At 49.6% G+C, this 22610-nt stretch overlaps 1 protein-coding gene and 1 long non-coding RNA gene across 8 annotated transcripts in view; one reads left to right on the forward strand and one right to left on the reverse strand.

Annotated features, from left to right (window-relative positions):
• Nucleotides 1–4294, reverse strand: part of Prox1 (prospero homeobox 1) — a 52601-nt gene extending 48307 nt beyond the window's left edge. For 2 of the 7 annotated variants that reach the window (XM_076548199.1, XM_042258830.2), the window contains exon 1: nucleotides 4188–4294. The gene's annotated coding sequence lies outside the window, so the exon portion shown is untranslated. Of the gene's footprint in view, nucleotides 1–1064; nucleotides 1533–1572; nucleotides 2531–3103; nucleotides 3895–3948; nucleotides 4060–4187 lie in introns of those variants that run through there. The other 5 variants (XM_076548198.1, XM_076548195.1, XM_042258831.2 and 2 more) reach the window with 4 other exon arrangements.
• The window catches only part of LOC107402967 (uncharacterized), a 41090-nt gene continuing 22692 nt past the window's right edge, over nucleotides 4213–22610 (forward strand). Inside the window, exon 1 of the long non-coding RNA XR_006062214.2 lies at nucleotides 4213–4353. This is a non-coding gene — a long non-coding RNA (uncharacterized LOC107402967). The remainder of the gene's footprint in view (nucleotides 4354–22610) is intronic.

A 22610-nucleotide genomic window follows, 5' to 3' on the forward strand; every position in this document is an offset into this window, starting at 1 on the left:
TATCCAGATAGTTCAGACAGATCTTTTATGAGGCATGGGAAGTGTAAGGCTGGCATGGCTTCCTGCCTCAGTTAATCAGATATCTGTCCAGGTTGATAAAATTATTTAAAGAAATGGCTTGGATTTCATTGTTTTTACAAAGTCATCTTTAAGGGGCCTCTAATGAGTTAAGCTGGTCATATGGTTTCAAGAGGAATATCGTCATCAATATTTTAAGTCATTCTGAAAATCAGCCTGAATTCAACAGGGGAAAATCAGGCACTTTTATTTACACACACACACTAATCACTCGCTGTCCCCTCCTGCATTTCTGCTAATTAACAACTTTTAATTTAGAGATATTTCTACATGCTATAAGGCTAAGAAAACCTACTGGGCATAAGTTGATACTTTAAAGATTGAGATCTTATTGATACAACTTTTAAATTTCCTTTTACAATAAAAGGTTTCAAATTGTAACCATTTCATTTGCTATTTCTCCGTCCTATCTAAAATTCCATTCATTTTTCACTTGAAAAATGAACACAGAACATTTTCTGAGACCTGCCCAAGATATTGATTTCCACTTATTTAGAAGTTGTAATTCATCAAATTGGGCAAATACAAGAGTGTGAGAAATAATCTTAAAAAATGCACTCACACTTTTTTCTTTTTGCAGAAAACCCAAAATACTCAAAATATCAAATTGGGCAAATACAAGAATGTGAGAAATAATCTTAAAAAAATGCACTTACACTTTTTTTTTCTTTTTGCAGAAAAAACAAAATACTCAAAATATCCTTCGAAGCTTTGGAATGCACTAGGCAATGAGATTGGAGAAATTTCTTCTATGTTACCTTCCACTTTATATGAATACTACATTTGAAACCTATAACAACAATCATGAATAATCTGTTTTCACACTATAACATCACTAACATGTTATAATTTCTTTAAGAATACTAAATAGTACAAATTTCAATATTGATAGTATATAGTTGAGACCATGCTTAAAATAGTAGAGGAGATTTGTAAGAAGGGACTTGATGAGTTTTGAACACATGAGAAGGAGCCTAGCAACTTACAGAGTGAGTTAGCGGAGGTTTGAAGGTTGCACAGCGTGCCTGCAGAGGAGCCGAGCTAGCAAATGAACACACGGAGAACAAAGATGCATGTTGTGTATGCATGACTTTTCCCCCACAAGGTGGTGATTAAACTAAATAGAATTCTGCATAACAGGCACATAAAATATCAATAAGCGCCAAGCATGACTAACGCCTATTAAAAATAAGGTATATGAACATAGCTATGGATGACATTTTAATTATCAAAAATCTTCAAAAGCATACAAAGAAAGTGCTAGGAAGCGGAGAGGGGGCAGGAGGCGACTAATGCTTAAGTTAAAAGACTAAGTGGCACATACCTGTCATTTTCATGGAAACAGAGATAACCTCCAAACAACAAAACTAACCAACAAAAACTGTCCGCCATCTGACCTATCCCCACACAGCTCAACTTAAGGAAGTCAACTGTTTAAGCAACAGCCTAGAAGGTCAAGTTTTAAGAACCCAGACACCCAGATATAGCACTTACACAGAACTCCCAACATCTTCCCTGGCACACACGCAGGCTTTCTTCCTTCTCACTGCACACAGCCTGTTTCATTCTGAAAACACTCAGAAGTTCTTGCAAAAAACTCTTCATAGAACTGGCTGCCCGGGTCTTCCATCACATCGCCAGAGCCCAGCTCCTTAGCACAGACTCAGATTCTCCCTCTCCATCAAAGTCCTTTCTAGGACACCTGGCACATGTCTGATACAGTGACAGGCACAGTTCACTTTATGAGAGTGTTTAACACAGGGCTTGAAAGAGTTTAGGCACAACCCTATTCTTTCTGGGCAGACAGGGAAAGAACTACAAACACAAGCTTTAACAGCAAGTCACACTTGTGAACTGACTTTGGTATTTGGGGCAGTTACAAGCTACCCATTGCTGTCCAAAACACACACACACACACACACACACACACACACACACACACACACACACTCACACAAAGGATCTCCCTGCCCCCCTCTCTGCTAAGCACTGACCTGCCAGACAAGCATGAACTGGAGGGAGGCAAAGAGAAAGTCAACTCCCTCCACCTGCTACCCTGAAGTGGGGTGTGCTTTTGGCAGACAGAAGCCTGAGACAGGGCCTTAGCAGTCACCTGCCAACATCCTTAAGACAAATAAACAAATACATACAACCCCCACCTCCATTAAAAAAAAAATTCATGGCAAGGGCTGAGAACACAACAGCCCGATTCCCATTAGCCTGGCAATCCCATTACCCAGAACCACCATAAATTCATGAACCTCTTCAGCCCTGAAGCCTTGTGGTCTGGAGCGGTACAGAAACACAGACACCCAGGAAACTTGCACCTGTCTTTCTTGACACAACACACCTGTCCAGCCCTGCCCATGCGCATTCTGCTAACAGACTTTTGTCTGCCTGGTTTAGGAGAGGAAATGATTTTTTTTTTTTTTTTTTAACAGAGGGGTACGAGCGGGGTGGTAAAAGGAGGGAGGGCTAGGGAGGAGAGAGAACAAGACGTGGAGACTCTTCTAGCCTTGACTTTGAGAGGAGGCCACCCTGGGCCTGCTCTATTTTCATAAGCTTAAGGAGACAACACAGATGTTCTCGGAAAAATGTAAGTAAGCAGGTGAGTTTCCAGCCTTCCCCGAGGCGAAGGGCTCTGGGCTGCCAAGAACAGCAGTTTCACACTTAACCGGCGGCCTCCTTGGGCAGCTCAAGACTGTCCTCCAGCCCCTCCTTCTGCTTCTGCCTGAGTCGGGCCCGGAGGACTCAACTTCCCAAGAAGCTGGCCAGGGGCGGGAGAGTCTGAGGGCGGCTCGATGCTCTCTCTCCAGGCCCCCTTCGCTCTCGGCACAGGCGCTCAGTTTTAGCAGGACTAACTGGCAGGCACTGTGGAAGCGACGACAACTTGCTCAGCTGGACTTTGGGTGATGTCTACCGCCCCCCTCCCCCGTCCCTTCTCCTTGTCTGTTCAGGCAAGATAGCAGCTCTCCCCCTTCCTCCCGCCCTCCACGCCGTTCTTCTCAGCAACAATCACTCTCACCTCTCCACTCCGCTGGGCTCCTCTCCTCCCTCCCCAGTCCTAGGAACTGGGGCAACACAGTCGCACTACCCAGCCGAGGCCGGAGCGCAGCTGCCCACCACCCGGGCGTGCTGGTAATGGCTGGGGGCTTCTTCTCGCCTATGGGCGGCCCAAGCACACCCCGACCCGGGGCCGGCCCTCGGCAGCGCCGCGTCCCGATGGCCCTACGGGCGACTCCTGAGGCTCCTGGGCCAACTCGCCCTACTCGGTGCTTGCCAGCGAGGCGCGCAGACTGGGTGGAGGGGCACGGCGGCGCTCGCTCCTCGGGACGGTCCCTCCACTCGTCCCTCCCCGGCTGAAGAGCCGGGTGCAAGCTCCCAGCTCTGAACGCGCAGGGAGAGGAAAGTCACCGGGCGCACCCCCCCTCCCCTCCTCCCCACGGCCGGCCCTCGGCCCGGGGTTAAAAAGGAGAAGTGAAAGGTATGCAAACACCAGGCAAATAGGAAAAGCCGGGAAGAAAGGCAGCTAGAATAAACAAGACAAAGGGAAGGGACCGGGGACAGGCCCTGGAGTTTCAACCCCGGGAGAAGGGAAGGAAGAGGCTGGGGAGACCGCAAGAAATCTAGAAGAACAACAACAAAAAAAGGACTCGGTCCCCCTCGCGGCCCCCTCTCCTGAGAAGAGTGAAAGGAAAATATAAAAAATAAAATAAAAGGAAGCCAGAGCCTCAGCGCACCCCAGGCACAGTACACAAAAGGTGACAAGATCAGCGACAAGTCCGGCAACGCCAGTCTCCCCCCATCGCCACCGCCACCCCAGCCACCAGCCAGCACGAGAAAGAAATAAAAGCCAAGCGGATCACTTACTCTTCGTAACTGGGAGGAGCGGAGCGCGGAGTTCCACTGAGGCTCCTGCTTAGAAAACTGTTTTTAGAGGCTATTTGATTACGATTCATGTAAATAACACCATTTTTCCCCCTGGAAAAAGAATGTTTACACGGGTGTGAGTAACGGGAGGCTCTTCTCTCTCCTTCCCATTCAAGAACAAGCCAGTGCAAGCGGTTCTGGAAAAGGGGAGGGGACAGCGACCGGGTGAAGATACTTACGCGGTGCGGGCAGCAGCAGGGCGCAGCCACACACACACTCTCTCTCTCCCTCTCTCTCCCTCTCTCTCTCTCTCCCTCTCTCTCTCTCTCTCTCTTTCGGGCAGAGAGAAGAAACCCACGCGCGCACGCGGTGATGTCTTACGGGTGATAATTGGCCCAGGGGTCGGTGAGTCTGTGCGAGAGCGAGTGAGCCGGGCGAGTGGTGAGAGGAGAGGGGAGAAAGGAGGAGGGGAGGGGAGAGGCGCGCAGGGCAGAGCCCGGAGCCGGGGAAAGAAGAGAGAAAGCCGAGGAGCGGAGGAGGAGGCGAGGGCTGGAGCGCGGCGCGCCGCGCGGTGGCCCGAGGCGCAGCGGGCGCGGCGGTGAGGCTCGTGTGCGCCGCGCGGCTTCCCAGGCTGCAGTGGCGGACGCTTTCCCAGCGCTCTCTCAGCTGAGGGCTCCGCTCCACAACAAGATTTACTTTAAGACACAGCTGAAGGAAACAGGAAGACTGCACGTCACAGTCCCACTGACGTACCCGGCCCCAGCACCCAATCGCGAGGCGCCTTCGGATTCAAGGGGGGATAGCGAGGCAAGAGAACTTGGGAGGAAAAAAAAATACATATATATATAAAAGGGGTGGGGGTGAGGGGCTGGGGAGAGAGGAGGGGAGAGGGGCCCCGCGCTCCCCCGCCCCGGCCTCCAGCCCCGGCCCCCACCCCGCCCTGCCACTGCTTGGGGCTCCTGGATCGCCGCGCTCCGGCCGCCGCGAGCCATCTGCGGGCGTTGAGCACCGCGGCGCCGGGCTCACACTGGCTCTTCCAGGACCAAGGTGGTGTTTTTTTTTTTTTTTTTTTTTTTCCATTTCACTGATACGGATGATGGAGTTCTCCCAGCGGCGGAGTTAAGGGAGCGCGCTCCCCAGACTGGAGTGAAGGAAGGCACGGGAAACTATAGCAAAGAAAAAGTGGAGGTTTTAAGGGGGGGGTGGCATAAAGGAGGGAGTTGTTTGGGGGGGTGCAAATTGTTCCGCTTTGGAACCGATCATAGATAGTATCAGTAAGACCTGTCAGTCTGGCTTCCTTTTAAAGAGGATGGGCAAACACAGGTTTAGGGTTTAAAAAGTAGGTGTCAGAGATTCCACACTGGGGCCGCTAAATCTGATGTTAAAGGCTCTCTCTACCTATGATTGACTGAGTCCCAGTCAATCAGACCCCAAAATGTATAGGAAGACTAATTCATCCTTGGTTACCTTTAAAAATGTCACTTGAATTGTAGGCAAAGTTGCCACATACGCTACAAACATCATTTCCCAGTCACCCTTCTTCGGTTCACGCACCCCAGGGTGGTTAAAAAAAATTAGTCCAATATAGAATTTACACAATTTCGAAGTCTGAGTGACAATTTGAAGTTTATTAGGCGAGACATTTCAAACGCCAACATCTCGGATTCTAATGCTTAAAGCCATATAAAAGGCACACTGGTTTGACATCTTGCTTGAAAAATAGCAGCGAGATTTCTTCAGATAACATGGCTCTTGAAGAGGGCCTTGGCTTTCAGTGACACATGCTGAGAAAGCCGCCCGCTGCAGCTTGAAGCCTTCCCTGGGCACAGTTAACAGCAGTGCCCGCTAAAGCGGCTCCGTGAGTGGAGACACCTTAGAAAACCCGAGCCTCGCCAGCGCTGTAGAGCACTTGAAGCGTTCATACCTAGGAGATTGGACACTTTTTAGAAAAGGTGGTGTGGGGATAAGTATGTTTCCGAGTCCCTCCAATTCAATCAGATCAAAGGTTGAAACGTGTTGTGGCAGAGTATTTACGGAGATGTGAGTACACTGGCAGACCCGCCACCATCGTCTGCCACGCACACACTCGTCTCTAGGACGGTCACAATTTCAGCCTCCGATTCATCAGAATGGGAGCGTGTATTAATCCCCCGTGAGTCGGGCAGCAGTGTCTGTGTGTGTGTTTCTGAAGTCTGTGCCCCGTGGGAAACTTTTGGCAGGCACGGAATTCAAACATTGAAAAGAAGGAGAGGGGGGGCGGGAATCAGGTCAGCCAGGTTGGTGTTCAGGAAAAGAAGAGATTCACCTAAGCACCCCCCGCCCCCCGCGCGCGCCTTCTTTCCCCCTCTCAGCATGGGAAACGGCATTGCCCAGCGCTCAGGACACTATTCACACCTCCAATGATGGGCTCTTGTCGCAAGAGTTCTAATCGGGGCTGGGGACTGAAATGATCTACCCGCGTGCCCGTTAGACGGGGTGGAATATTGATTGGGCACCTTTGGGGCAAACGGATGTACTGAGGAGGGTGGAATTTGGGGTTCGGAGAACAGTCCAAAGCCACTTTCTTTCTCATTTTTCGTCCCTTTATTTTCTCTTAAGAATCTGTTTGCCCTTGTTAAGTTAGCGTCAGCTTGACGTTTAGAAGGGAGGGGTCGGGGAAGGAACTAGGTTGATGGTTGAGGGGGAGGCAAGGGTAGAGGGAGAGAGGCCATTCTGGAGTCCTCTGTGTCGGTCGTGCCTGGCGTTCGGGTGCGTGTTTTGCACACACCACGCCTGGGTTCTGGCGGCGGGAAAAGTTTCCTGAGCACTCTCAAATATAAGTCCTCTGTCTATCTCGCAGAGCGACAAAGTAGGCCTGAGTCAAAGCTGGGGTAACCTCCGGACAGACCAGCAAGCTCCGCACCCGCAGCCCACGCCGCTAAGGCTCAGCCGCAGCAGTTGGCAGCCCGCACTAGGGCGCAGGAGCTGCGCGTGGAACGCGGATCGCTGGCCACGCTGGGCGTGTGAGCTAGGGTGGTGACCCCGAGCTCTGAAAGCTGCGGATGAGCCCTGTCTTGTCCCCTAACTGTCCCGGCCACGCATGAGCCAGACTCCCGGCGTGCTGTCAGGCTTGAGTGGTGGCGCTCCCCCCGGGTTCCGACCAGCTCTGGAGCAAGGCTTGAGGCCCAAGGCCCCTCTCTCGGCGACTCCCAGTTTGTTTTCTGATAGCGAAGAAGGGATCAGTCAGCCCCGGGAGACCAGACGTCCTCTAGGCACAGCTTCATCTGCGAAGCCAGGGGCCAAGCTTAGGTTCCTTACAACCCTTTCTTTGGCCCACCCTGGCCAGCACCGTCTAGTGATTTCAAGTGAGCTCAAGTTCTGGTCCGTGTGGGGACAAATCGTCCCCACGCAGGTTGCATTAGCTGGTTTCTCTGGACAATGATTTGTGTGTTATTGGAGAAAGGCGGTCGTGCATCCGGCTCTAGGCTAAACCCACTTCGCCTTGACCTTCCCTCTGGGTATTTCTCCCCTCCTGTTCTTTCTTAAAACCCTTAGGTGGGGGTAAGGGGTGGGGGAAGGCAGTGCCTGCAGGTCATTGGAAACCTTACAAACAGCAGGCGTCAGCGCCTAAGAGCCGTTTTGGGGTTTTCAAGCTGATCCAGTGAAGAGGCAAACGTGGGAGTGGATTTTGTAAAAGGATGCTGGAGGGCCTCGGTGGCCTCCCACCAGCCCTCCCACTCACCACCACCACCACCACCACCCACCTGAGGAGGGGAACAGGGAAGAGGCGGCGGCGGCAGACCTGCCAGCTGCAGGTTGCCTAGAGGCGGGTGGACAGCCGTCCTCTCATGCTCTCCTCCCCTGTGCCCAGCGTGACGCCGAACCCAACCTGGGTTTGTTCTGAATGGTGGGGGAGAAAGTGAAATGCCACCAGATCAGTAGCAAGTAGCAGCTGCGGCGCTTCTCTCTTGGGAACCCCGCTGCTCAGAAGCCTCCGAGTGATGTTTGTTTAACCAACAGCTTTCAAAGTAAACATCAACGAGTCACTCCAAAGAAGTTGGGAGCCAGGAGGACGGGCAGAAAAAGTAATTAAAATAATAATAATAATAATAATAATAATAATAATAATACCTCCCTACCAGAACAAAAAGAGCCCCCCCCCATCCACTTTACCATAAAAGGGCACAGGATCGCCACAAACATAAACATACATAGTAAGGACTGATTAGCAACAAGGTGATCTCAAAGAAAACCACAACCCCACGGGGCTGAGGGGGCTGTTGGTGACGGGAGTGGGGTCTCCACACGACAGCTTGATGTGGAGAAGTGGACAGAAACGAACAAAGGGCGAGGGGCGGGCATTCCCTGCCCTGGAGGAATAAGGAGTAGGCTGGGAGCTGTTCGCCGCCAGCCCTGGCTTTGCCGCAGGCACCGAACTTTCCAATATCAAGATATTAACAGATGGCGCGGAGCGCAGGGAGGGCTCTTACTTACATAACCCAGCCACTGCGCCCGCCCGGCCGCCAGCCCGCCCGGCCGCGCCGCGACGCGAGGGGCGCCCGCCAGGCCCCGCGCTCGCCTTCCGTGGGGCTGCTCTTGCTCCCCGAGATCGCTTGCTCGTGCACAACCCCACCCACCCAGGCTTTGAGGGCGAGGGTTCGGAGAGGCTGTGATTTCGGTTTTTTTTTTCTTTCTACTTTTTAAATACACACTGGTTGTCTTATCTTCTTCAGTCCACAACAGGGAAGCGGGAAGAGATAAGCTGAGGGACGCCTGCGGGGACAAACGGGGTGCTCTCCCTCGTACTTGGGGGTGTCACAGAGTAGAACGCACACACACACACACACACACACACACACACACACACACACACACACACACGAACACACGCGTCACCACCACCACCACCACCACCACCACTGGGTGTGATAGCCAGTCTTGCTGTCAGCGAAATACAAAGGCCGTGGCGCGGGAGTGGGGTGGAGTAAGGGTGCGAGTGTGAGCGGACACCTTGCACGCGGGGCGCAGTGGCAAACATCACGCCAAGCCTCTGGACACCGCCACCCTTTCCAGCCCGGGCAGGGTGGTAAGCACTCCGTGAGAGTGGCCGTGTGGCTTCCCGTTGTCTTCACTCCCAAGGCCACCTCCCGGGAGGTCCGGTCCCTCCGCCTACTGTCCCAGGTCCTGTGTGCCAGCGTACATGCGTGCGTGCATTTGCGGAGCCCTTTCGGCGCTGGCTTTCCAAAACCTGCGAGGAACACTCCCGCGAGTGCTGGGAAACCTGCGGGCAGGGCCGGAAGGCTGGGAGTGTGCCCGGCAGGCATTGGGCGCGACCAGGGCTCCCTCGCGGTGTCCTGTCCTCACTGCTGGCCTGGCCTTCTCCATCGATCGATCGGCCCCATGCTAGGCGTCACGGCCTCCGGGCCGGGAAGACGCTGACCTCGAGAGACTGGCCCCACGTTCGCCACAGAGCGTCCGGGGGGTCCCGGCCACCTGCCTGCCGCCTGGCCTGGCCCCACCCGGGTCCTGCGGCCCTGTCTCCTTCCTTGGCCGCTGTAGGAGCGGCCGCTGGGCTCTGCTTGCCCCAGCTCATGCACACCGGGCCGTACAGGGCAGCCACCTGCTCCGGGGCGAGTGCGTCCCACTAGGCCAGCAGACGTGGGCCATCGCCAGGCCCGCGCTGCCCCCGCCACGTCCCCTCCCCCGCCGCCCGCCTGTTGCTGTGGTGGCGGTGCGCCACAGCCGGTACACACACTGGTGCCCAGACAGGGGACCCTCTGCAGGGACAGTGAGATGGGCGGGACGGACCAAGGGATGGTGGTCTCCCGCTTGGCCTAGCCCAGCTCTGGCCACAGGTCTGGAACTGGTTTACTGTCTCTTTTCCTACGGTGTTGGCGAATTCAGAGGCGGTTCTGCATTTTCCGGTTTGGTGACAGGACTTAAGTTGTAAATAGATACTCTCGGTCTCAGGGCTTTGACTGAGGACCAGCGCTGGAGACAAACAGGCCAAGGCCAGAACACCCCAGAAGGGAGCCTGCGGTTGTGAATTTATTCCCAGAGAAGGGAACCCACCGAAGTTGCATTTTGTTTAAATTAGAGCACGACCAAGCTGAAAGCCAGATTTTTATATTTTTTTCTGGTAATATTTCTTTTATGAAGTATCTAAGTATCTGTTTGTCATCATTTTGAGATCAAAAGGCAAGCCCATATGCTACATAGTTCCCCAAAATTGCCGTTTAAATATGTTTTAAATGTTTTATCCAACGTGGAGGAGGAGACTGCTAGGAAGCTTGCATGGTGACAGGGCTTGGGAAATGGTTTGATATGGGGCAGGGGGATCTAAGGACCTGCCAATCATTAGAATTACCCAAGATGCTTTTAAAAACAAATTCTGATCCCATCCCAGGCAAAGAGATCCATGGGAGGTCCCAGGAACCTGGGGGTCACAGCAGGTCATGGGTCAAGAGTTGCCTACTCTCTGTGACCTTGCCTGGGCCTCAGTTCTCTTTATCTGTACAATGGGAATAATACCGTAAATCAAAGAGTTCACGGAAAAGCTTTGACGGAAGCAAAATTGTTCAAGATGTGATTGGTACTTGGCCATTTTAGAACAAGAGAGCAAGCTGGACACCTGGATTGTTTACAAAAGCACTCACGTAGGGGTCTCCCTCCTATTTTCACTCTTTGGGGGAAGCTAATGCACTGTGATACTAGCTCGTCTATGGTTATATGCCTCACCCACCACCTCATTTAAGCATACAAAATAAATTCAGATCCATGCTTGTCTGCAGACTTGGCTGTGTGCTCCCAGGCACACAAAACTGTTTTATCAAGTCCACAGGAAAGCAGGGGCCATTTACCATCTTGGCATTTGCTTTTTGACCCCTTACACACTCTCTCCTTCATAGGTAACAAACCTTTTCTATAGAAGCCATAGGTCAAGCCTACAAAAACAGGACAAAAAAATTCTACTAGAGAGGGAACTGCAAGCCGGAAAAATAAGGTCAACATATCTGGGTAAAACAAAAACAAATGTATGTCACATGCCATATGTTTTGATAGGTTTGAATACATAGCTCTCCTGAGTGCCTATAAAGTTAAAAAAAAAAATCCTTCATAAAATTTCACTCAAACCATTGACTCCAAGCCACTGCAAGGCAATACGGTGAGCGCCCAGCCAAAGGCAGCTGTGAGCAGGAAAGGGAGGCAGGCAGGGAGGTGCCTTGCCTGGCTGCCATGGTGTGGCAGGGCTAGGGAAGAGAGCCCAGGAAATGGACCCACTGATTCAGCAGACAGCGGATCAAGGTGCTGGCCAGCTCAGAGCAGGGCGTTAGTAGTGACTAAACAGTCCCAGGGGCCATCGGGACTCTCAGAGCTTGGGCCAGGAGTCCTAGATTACAGGGGCCCAGGAAAGAAACACTAGCTTGGCGCAGCCCAGGTCTGGGTGGGTGGACCTCAGAGTACGTGGTGGGGGGCACTTCCTGCATGAGAGGAATGGGGGACACCTCCTTTCCATACCTGCCCTTGGATACTGATGTGTGTCTTTGGGGAGTGTGGGAAGTCTTGTGCTCTTTAGCTAGTCTGTGCTCAGATGGGAAAAGCCTGGGAACCCTACAGGACAAAGGACAATGACAGACAACTAGAGAGGGACATAGTTCTGGGGCCAAGCTGTTGGGAAGGACAGGGCGACTTGTGGCTTCTGTTCACAAGCCCCTGCCTCGTGGAAGGGACACATTTTTTTCTACATTACTTGTGGGTGGGAGCTCAGTGGGAGTCTGTGGGAGACTTCTGGGGAGAGAAAGGGAGAGAAAGCATGCTGTGGGTGACAGAAAGAAGGGACAATTTGAGGTGTGACCTGGGAGAGTACAGGGCTGGGGGCTGGGGGTGCCCGTGGAGTGTGAGTGGGCCAGATGGCTTGCATAGAGTTGGAGAGAGAACGAGAAAAAGAGGTGAGAGGGGAGTGTGGAAGGAGTGAGGGACGCAGAAAACCTTGGTGGGTGTGTAACTCAGCACCAGTCCCGACTCTTCAGGAGTGAGCAGGGTTGAAGTGGAGGTGAAGAGCCAAGCAAGAGTGAAGGTGAGCTGGGAGGCTAAATCTGGCCTTGCTTCCAGTCTGGTGAAGGCCAATGTTTCTTGGCTTCCTCTAGGCCAGCCTTTTGAAGCAGCTCACTTGATAATCCCAGGCTGGCTGTGAAGGGACTTGGACCAACACCTTGTAGCCATCACCCATAGAGGACAGATATCTTGGATTCTCTCTCTCTCTCCTCGTGTGTGTGTGTGTGTGTGTGTGTGTGTGTGTGTGTGTGTGTGTGTGTGCGTAAGGAGGGATGGTGTGACCCCTTAGGTACCTTGTGTGAGCTTCTGTTGTTGTACCTGAATATCAGCTTCCCCACGTGCTCCTCAATCAGTCTCTTTCTGCCCCACCCAACGCCCAGGCTTGGCTCCCTCACTTCTCAGACTCAGCACACCCTGTCCTTTTCTTTCTCCAACACTGGACAGCTCCCTGTGTCTCTTTTCAGGGATTATGTCTGGTTGTGACTCTAGAACCATCCAATAGGAGTGAAACTCCAAGTGGACTCAAAAAAGGGACCATTTTCTTGATTCCAGGGCATCACTGCTGCGAAGCCCTGCACAGCCTGGCATGTGGCAGCCCTGTTGAGTGCAGCCCATGGACAATTCTGATGCTGATCCAGCCTAAGCAGTGATTAGTTGTGTTCGATTTGGTCAACTTTCTGAAGCCTCAGTTAGGAGTTCTGTTCTAGAAAATCTGGATGAGAAGCAAAAGCACGGAGATGTCACTCTCTCATGTTCTAGTGTGACCTTTCCATGAAGACAGTGAAGATTCAATAGACAGTATGACACTGAGCCCTAGGAGCCACCTGCCACAGTGACAGAGTGCTCTCTCTGGGCCACTGGCTTTGTGCCCTACACTGAAAATATTGTGGGTGGTCTGGAGAGGTGGCTCAGTGGTTAAGAACACTTGCTGCTCTTCCAAAAATCTAGGGTTTGTTTCCCAGAACCCATCTTGGATAATTTACAACTCTTTGTAACTCCAGATCCAGGGAATCTGACACCCTCTTTTGTCCTCTGCTGGCAATTGCACTCATATGCACATACCTTACACACACACACACACACACACACACACACACACACACTTAAAAATAAAATTTAAAAAGAAAAGAAAAGGTCATGGAGGATGAGAAAAGACTGTCATTTAAATATGGATGGCCTTTGGGGCAAGAGGAAAATGTAGTGACCTAAAATGCACAATGGAGTTGAGTGTCCTGATTGCAGGATCATAATAAAGTATAGGAATCTTAGTGAAGACATCAAGTGTGTTGCATATAATTCTCCCAACAGCCAGGGCTATCTATCCACATAGCTTGGATGAGTCAGCTGAGACGAGAAGAGGTCTCACAACCTGGTCAAGCCCAAAAGACAGTAAATGGCAGAGCCTGGATTGAAACCTACACAACACACAACACATCACACAACAGTGTGATGAAACTTTTCCTGGGGAGATAAAACACACGTCTACTCACCCCAGTTAGGGGTCCCATGACAGTCCAAAGCATAAACCACTGGAGTCCATCTTGGTGAACCAATGAGTTTTATTGAGGGGTTGCTTACAGGAGCAGAAATGACTCAGTCACCAAGGTCCACCCCAGCACCGGCGACCGCTCACAAAAGCTGGGAGACCTGGAGCTCACTGAACAACCTGTGGGCCACTCCATAGGTTGGAGTGTCATTGCCTTGCAGCTTGGCTTCACTCCTCCTGAGGGAGACTCTCAGTGTGTATTGTTTACTCTGGCAGGGAGGGGCCTAGTGAGTCCATTCAGTTTCATGGACTTCCTGAAGCTATTTTTAGTTGTTTACCTTCTTATTTAAGGAGTGTTTGTGAGATTGAATGTTTCAGTCCTGGAGGAAATTGTTACACAACTCACAGGTCATCCTGCAGTCACAGCTGAGACAGTTTCTCTTTTAGGCCCTAGATACCTCTGCAGGAACAGTTTGTCTGTTTGTTTGCGTGTATAAGTGTTTTTCTTGCATGTATGTATATGTACCATGTGTGTCTGTAGTGCCTGTAAAGGTCGGAAGAAGGCATTGGCTCTCCTGGACCTGGGGTTACAGGTGGTTGTGAACCACCACGCAGGTGCTGAGAGTAGAACCCAGAGCAGGTCCTCTGTAAGAGCGTCCCGGGCGCTTAACCTCTGGGCCACCTCCCCAGCCCCTGTTTAGTTTCAATAAGCCCAATTTTTATGGCTCCAGCTTTTCTTTGATTATCCTACCATACATGTTCTCACCCCCACCCCCACTGCGGACATTCCCACGGCAAACTCACTGAATGGAGAAAAAGTACCAAGTTGTCTGCCGATGTTTTCCCTCCAGATGTAAGTCAAGCCTGTGAAGGGTCAGGCTGTGTGTGCCGGGCTTCACCGTGCACCACGGAAAGCTGGTGGATCCGAGGATGCCCATTTTGTTGAAATAGAATTGTAAAAACTGAAAAGGGGGGCAGGCTAATCCTATTAAACGTGGTGTGTGTTTCTGCAGTGTGCAGGGAGAGATTAGAGCAGGAAGGAGACCAAGTGCCGCGTCAGTCTCGCTAAACTAACGTGACAACTTGTCTTTGGCGATCTTTACAGCGTGTTAGGCGACGGTGGCTGGCTCCGAAGTGTTTTCCAGCATCCCCTTTGTGTCTCCTACGGGGTTCTTTCACTTCTTAAATTCTCTCTCTTTTCTTGTCCCTTTCTTCCCCACACTGCTCTATTTTGCTTTTTAATCCGAGGTGTCTCCCTCAAGTCAAAACATTTAGCTGGCTCTGATCAAGATTTGGTTTTGAAGATGCCCTTTGACCTTGGACTGTGCAGAGCAGCTCCTGAGAAGTCTGCAGTCCACCCTCAACCCTGTGCCCTCTCCTGGGGCTCCAGAAACAGCTTCTGGGGAACACAGCTCATTCTGAATGGCTATAAAAGCTGACCTCCCTCCCTTTTTATTCCATGCCTTCCTTCTCTCCTTCTCACCCTGATTTCTTTTCTCTTTTTTCCTCTTTCCACCTTCTTTGTTTACCCCATCTCTGTGGCTTTCATCTTTTCTAGAATGTTCGTCTCACAATTCCGTCTCTTCTTCCCTGTCTTCCTTTTTACTGTCCTCTTTCTAGTTCTCCCACATCCCAGTGGTTTCCTTTCATCTTTTCTTCCCTAGAATTATCTTCTCCGGAGGGGGGTGCTCGGCTCTGAATCTAGGGCTCTGCCTACTCTAAGCACACATTCGGACGCGGAGCCCTGTTCTCAGCCTGGCTCTCCTCCATGTTCTTTGCCTTCTTCAACGTTACTTAATCACCTTTCTTTTCCTTTCCTTTAAACAACACAGTGACACTTCTAACAAAAGGTTATGCACCCTTCAAGGTTTCCAGCTGAAGTGAGGTCAGGTGAGGTGTGCAGGGGTAGAGGCCCCCCTGCTGACATAAGGGAGTGGAGGAAAGGTTGATGGAGAGGAAGCATGGCTTTGAGACTCCGTCACTGTCTTTCCGAAGCAGGTGTCCAGCCTGTTTGGCAATGTGGCTGACTGTCCATCTTTCTGTGGCTTAGGCACCCTCTGGCCCCTGGTCCCCTCCCCCGCTCCAGCTTTCCCTACTGGCTTACCACCAGAGGCTAGATGTTGAGTCAATGGAAAAACAACACTGGCCAACATTAAAGGGAGACTGTTTGGAAAAGGAAGGCCCTGCTGAGGCGCAGAGGAAGCCTGCGCGTTAACACGGGCCACCTCTTATCTGGGGCAGCTGGGCCTGAGCTGCATGTGCTCACTCCATCCTTTGGCAAGAGGTCTTCTGCAGTCAGGCAGCCTTGGGACTGAGGAGCCATTCTCAGTCAGAGTGTCCCCAGAACTACAGAGAGAAAGGCCATTGCTCCCCCTAGAGACTGAGAAAAGGACTGAGAAGCTAAGTTTTGAAGGGAGCATGCTCCCTAAAGCCCACGTCTCTGGATACTATGGGCCCAGGAATTAATTACCACGCCCTGTGAGCACAACCATTCTGACCCGAATACTGGGAATGGACCAGAGAAAGTAACCTGAAGGGAAAGGAGGAAAGGGTATGTGGTAGACCCGCTCTGAGCTGCCTGCCGTTGAATCTTGAGCATGCTAATGATAGAAACACAAGGCAGATGGCCATTCTGCCTCAGATTCACTGCCTATCCGTCTGTGGTCCGGTCAGTTTCATTATGCTGACATCTTCAGACCTTGCTCTGGGGAAACAGTTCACAGAACCTTTCATGAGGAGGCCTGTCTACCTCAGCCAGCCATAGATGCACCTGTGGGTGGATAAGATCATGCCTGTGGTCACCAGTGAAGTCTACCCTTGGGGTGAAGTCTACCCTTTGATAACTTCTGTACATTTCACTTTTGGAAACGTTGGCTACATGTAGGAATACAGAGCAGCTTGGAGTCCCCTTCTACTTCTGGGTCACTTTGAATCATATGCCAGATGTGGTCTAGTCATTGCTGCCTTTTCCTTCTCTGTCTGTCTGTCTGTCTGTCTGTCTCTGTCTGTCTCTGTCTGTCTCTGTCTCTCTGTCTCTCTCTGTCTCTCTCTGTCTCTCTCTGTCTCTCTCTCTCTCTCTCTCTCTCTCTCTCTGTGTGTGTGTGTGTGTATGTGTGTGTGCTTGTGTGTAGCTCAGAGGACAACTTGTGGGAATCAGTTTAGATCTCTTCTTCCATTATATAAGTCCTGGAAATGGAATACAGGTTGTCATGCCTTCATGGCAGCATGCCCTTTACCTATGAGATGATCCAAATGTTAAGTTTGTTTTAATTTACATTTTAAGTTTTTGTTTTGTTCCCCACGGTTTTTCTGTAGATGTGTAATGTGACCCCAGGCATGTAGTTTATATGTGCCATTAGATGAATAAAACCAATTTGCTTTGATGCTTCCTGAGGCCAACCTGTGGGTCACGACTGTATGTAACACATTGGTGAACTTTACTCCCAAGTTTGCCTGTTCAAACTACCTGGAAAGAATATTCCTTCAGATGGGAGAGGGATGACTGCACGAACGTGATTGGTGAGCTTCCATCCCCATCAAAGGGTCAAAGCACAAGACACATGAGAGGTGCTGGCTTCCAGTTCCTTCTGTTGGGTCTCAACCTCGAATCACCAACTGGGCTCTCTCCTCAGAGAACCCAGTCATCTGGGTGCTGGATTCATCCATCGTTGCTCAGGGGAGCTGTCAATCAGTGGAAATTCTGCCAGTGATCTGTGGCACCCATTTCAACAAACATGAATTGAATAACATCTCTTCCCATACCCCCAGTCATCCATCTGTCCTTTCTCATCCAAGGTTTGAGTTTCAAATAGGGTAGGAAACAAGCTTTTGTTCAGTCTCATATTTGGCCTAGGAAGACAATTTGTGGCACAGATAACTTGTAACTTACTGTAGCCTCACCAATAAATAAATATCACTGGTTTGAACCAACAAACAGAATGTAAAATATATTAAATTCAGTCTTACTGTCCATTTCTTCATGAAAGTTTCCTGCATGTGTGAAGTTCACGAGTGTTTAGTTTTGAGGTTGCTGTGGACTTTTGAACGGTTTAGGCATACAAGTAGGAGTAGAAGGGTAGGTAAGGGAGAAAAAATGAAAAATGTAAAGAGAAATAGTCGTTAATAAATGTATTAGTTAAAAACCCTAAGATCTTCAAAGCACCATAAGTGTTTTGCTCATACTAGCCCTGTCAAGTAAAGCTGGGAGCACAGCTTTGTCTTATCTTGGAGGTTCCATAGCCTGGATATTAAAGTGAAGTTGAAACAAATAGAATTAGAGTCCGCTTTCCCACAGGTCAGAAGGCATCCACAGTTACACTAATCATTTTGAGTTTCGTGCTCATGACAGGAGGCTGGGGGGCGTAGGCCTTCACATCACCTTATTTAGTTGTATTTGCTATGAAGAAAAATCGTTGTTTACCCCTCGGGAATTTCTGAAGGAAAAGAAAAATCAATTTCTATCAATGAGTTATATTTTTCTCCCCAAGGGGTATTGACTTCACAATGGTGTGTTATTTTCCTCAGACCCTGGGAATTGTTAGTAGACATGTCTTTTATGATCTAATAATCACGTCCTTTTTAGCAGAGCCATCCTGTCTGGGACATCCCAACTTCTAAATTGCCACTGGTTTGAGAATTTTACAGTCTTGATCTATCTGTATGAAATGCTCCTACAGACTGTATTCCAAGTTAACACACATGGTCTCCCCATTCTGCCTCTTTAATGGCATACAGCCTTTGTGGTGGAGCAGCAAGTGGCAGAGAGTCTCAGCTTTTTCTCTGGATCTTCATAGTGTGTCCTCTTGGCTCTGGCATAGGCCTATGACTCACACGCAGTCACATCTACCTCAATGTCTCCATGACTCCTTTTCCTCTTTTTATAGAATATCACAATACTGGTATTTTTAATTTTGATAATGAACCAAAAACATTTTTTTTTAGAAAAGTTATTGCTGGGAAACCAAGGCTTCCTCAAGCTTACCATGTAGCCTAGGTTAGTCCCAAACTCATCCCATCATCCTAAGTATTGGAATTATACACTACTACCATATACTGCTGGAACTAAATTATACTTTGTCAGAGAACCCATTATGTAAATGAACCTTGTAAAAGGTGGAGATTAAGGGAAAGATGGAATGTAGAAGCCTTGTGAGCTGGTTGGCTTGAACTGTCAATTTGACACAGCCTAGAGTCTTCTGAGAAGAAAGTCTCAACTGAGGAATGGCCTAGGTCAGATCATCTTGTGGGTTCATCTATGGAGGATTGTCCTGATTGCTAATTGATGCCTGGGGGCCAGACTGGGGGTAGCACTATCTTTGTGTAGGCAAACCTGGACTATATAAGAAAGCCAGAGAAGGATAAGTCTGAACAAGCAAGCAAGCTGTGTTCCTTCATGGTTTCTAGTTCAAGTTCCTGTTTGAGTCTGTGGCCTGACTTCTTAGTGATGGTCTGTGACCTGGAAGTGTAGCCAGACAAACCCTTTCCTCCTCTAAGTTGCTTTGGTCATGGTGTTTGTCATAGCAACAGAAAGAAACTAGGATATTTTGTCACTCACTGTGAACAATCATTCTCTCTGTTAGATTGTTGTCTTGAATTTTGTGTTTTCTTAATATATTTTCCTTGAGGGTGTGTGATGGGGGCAGAGGTCAGCCTCCAGTGTCATTCTCTAGGAGCCTTCTACCTTATTTTTGAAACTGGAGCTCTGTTACTGACCTGGAGCATGGCTATTGGAATAGGCAGGTTGACCAGTAAGCCCTGGGGATCCACCTATATACCTTCCCAGTGCTGGTGTTTCAAGTACATGTTTTTGTTGTTGTTGTTGTTGTTGTTGGTTGTTTGGTTTTTTGTTTTGTTTTTATGTGGGTGATGGAGGTTAAAGAAAGACCTCATGCTTATGAAGCAAGCACTTTCTATCTGAGCCACGCCCCCAGCCCAGGGATGGCATTCAAGAGGAAAGAGACAGTGAGACAAATTCTGCCGTGGCTTCTCTCTTAATTCTAACATCTCCATGAGTACACTTGAATCTCTCTAGCTGGCAAAGGCCAATCTTTGCTTTGTTGTCATTTTCTCCATTTGGCCCATTACTGTTGGGGTGCTTCTGGCAGATGTCTGATAAATCTAAGATTTTTTCCTTCTTCCTTCTTGTCTCACTAAATGACTACAGCCATTTTATACCCAATGGCATGCTCATTTTGACATTCTTGCCTTTAATGTTTGTCTGAGAACCATAGATTTGGAGGTTTAGTTGTGTTCTTGCTTAATACTCATGTCAGGGCTCTTAGAAGGAAGTCTAAAAGCCCCAATGTCCTAAGCTTTCAGCTTTCATGTAATCTCTTTTCTGTTCTGGGTTTCTGATATCTTGCTCGTTTCTCCTAGGATATCCATGTCTCCCCCCCCCCCCCCGGACCCTTTATTCTAACACCTGGAATGTATCTATGTGTATGGCCTCTCTTGAAAATCATCATGTTATGGTTGAAATATGTCCCCTACTCCTAAGATCACCCAAGAGTTTTAAGCTCTGAATTCAGATCTCAGCAGTGTTAGAAGAGTAGAACTCAACCCTGTTCTGGTGATTAGATGTCTGTGGAGGAGGTAGCTTAGAGTGGAGTTCCCATGAATGGGGCACGACAGTCTTATGAGGAGAGGGAGAAGTCTTATAGAAGCCCCTCACCAGGGTCCAGGCCCTGGAACTTGCTTGCATGTGCTACCTTCAAGATCCTGAGCTAAATGAACCTTTCTTTATAGAGTGCCCTACCTCAGGCATTTTATTACAGTTACAAAGATGCTGGCTGGCCAATAAACCCCTGATCCCTTCTCTACATAAATTCTTAATTTTTTTAAGGTCCAATTTAAAATTCATTTGCGTGAGAAAGGTTGTCTTCTGGTCAGTTTCTGTCAAGTTAATGCAATCCAGAGCCATTTGGAAAGAGAGAGCCTCAGTTGAGGAATTGCCTCCATCAGAATGACCCATAGGCAAGTGTGTGGGGACATTCTCTTGATGGATGGTTGATGTGGACGGGTCCAGCCCATTGTGGGCAGTGCCACCCTGAGCAGATGGTTCTTAGATGTATGAGAAAGCAAACTGTGTGAGCCATGGAGAGCAGTCCAGGAAACAGTGCTCCTCCTGGCCTCTGCTTCAGTTGCTGCCTTAAATTCTCACCTTGCCTTCCCTTCACAGTGGATTGTAACCTGTAAGATGAAGGAAACCCCTTCCTCCCCAGGCTGCTGCTCAAGGCATTAATCACAGCAACAGAAAGCAGGCTAGGGCCACTGCCTCATCTAGAAACCCTGGTCTCACATGCTGATTGCTTATCAAAACCAAAGTAAGTTGTTTGTTCATCCAGCCATGTTCTCTGAGTGCTTCCTGCGGGTTAGCTGTTGGGAGGTCATGCAATAAGACATCAAAGTCCTTGCCTCATGGAACGTATATTTCAGTCCATGAGCAGGAAATGACCATGGCCCTCTTATAACACCAGGTAGTGCACATGCTATGGACACAAGTGAAGCCAGGGCAGGGCAAACAGAACTGAAGCTGGCCGGAGGGTGCCAAGAGGAGGGCTGCTCAGTACCGAGCTCTCAGTACCTACCACAGAGCCCGGTGCCAAGAGGAGGGCTGCTCAGTACCGAGCTCTCAGTACCTACCACAGAGCCCAGTGCCAAGAGGAGGGCTGCTCAGTACCGAGCTCTCAGTACCTACCACAGAGCCCGGTACCTGAGAAAATGCCCCACAAGCATTTGCTAGATGGGAATCCTGCCAGCTCAAGTAGACCTGAAGGATAAAAAGACTGCAATTAGGGATCAGCTGAATGTACAATTCCATATTTTTGGAACCTGTTTCTCTGACTGTATCCAGGGCCATGTAGGCCATGTGTTAACCATGTTTGCAGGATGAGCTGTGGTCAACCCTGACCTCCGTTTAGAGTTAGTCACATCCATACCTGTCTAGTGAAGGAATCATATGCTTTCTTCTTAACCAAATTGAGACTGGCTGTGAATGAAATGTTCATGCCTGAAAGAATCCCTGTTCTCCTTCTATTTATAGTGATGATCAACTATTTTGCAATGAGGAGGAGGACTTTTCCCCCCTGTGATCAACATACGTGTTTTTAAATGACTAACAAAGCCAGTCTGGACCTGGCAGATTCTGCCTCTACTTGTGAAGATGTGGTACCCACCCGTGGAAGTTGTGTGACTTCTCAGCTAGCTGGCTTCCTGCTCTGGTTACAATGACCTCATTATTGGCATTCTGTGTTTAAAGCCTTTTCCATGTTGTATCTTGTCACTGTGTCTGGTTCTTAACGTCTTCCCATCCCTTCTTCTTTTTAAGCCAACGTTATCTTCTTAAGGATGTTCTGAAGACTGGGGGCTAAAAGCCCGGCAGGTAAAGTGCTTGCAGTGTGAACATGAGGACTGGGATTTGGGTCCCCACGTCCCATGAAACCCGGGTGTGACTGTACACACACCTTCAGTCTCTGAGCTGGAGACGTGAAGACAGGCAGGGCCTCGGGGCTTGCTGGCCAGTCAGTCTAGCCAATCCATAAGCTCTCGGCTCAGTGAGAGACAGGTTTAAAAAAGAGAGCTTTTGAGGAAGACACAGTGTGAACTTCTGGCCTCTGTATGCACATACATACACCCATGCACATGAACATGTACAAGCATATGTACTCCCCTCCCACACACACACAAAGAACATCCCGAAGATTAGATATCCTTGATTAGCAAAATATTTTGGGGGTGCAAAGTTGAGAAGAAGAGGATTGAGCCGAACCGGGTCCCTTCTCTATTCCTGGCAACAATAACTAAACACAGAGACCAGGGACAGGAATGGAGGGCCCTTCCCACCTCTGCTGTGTTGTTCCTTCCTGGTGAGAGCATGGCCTTTTCCTCTGCCTGAGGACCTCTCCTGGTCCTCTACCTTAGCTGTCAGTCTGTCCCTCAGATCACACAAGAAATGCTGGGGAAGTTCCACTCTTAGCCACACTATTTTTGTTGGCCAACATCTCTGTGTGTGACTCTTTGCTAATCTCTGTGACTGGGTTCAAGTTGCCCAACAGAATATCACAAGTACTCAGCTTCCTCTGCCCTGCAGGCACTTGTGATGGACTCTTTGCATTGCTGCTGATGGAGTTAGCTAAGAAAACAT

This window comes from Peromyscus maniculatus, chromosome 11 (assembly GCF_049852395.1).
Source record: "Peromyscus maniculatus bairdii isolate BWxNUB_F1_BW_parent chromosome 11, HU_Pman_BW_mat_3.1, whole genome shotgun sequence".
Taxonomy (NCBI): domain Eukaryota; kingdom Metazoa; phylum Chordata; class Mammalia; order Rodentia; family Cricetidae; genus Peromyscus; species Peromyscus maniculatus.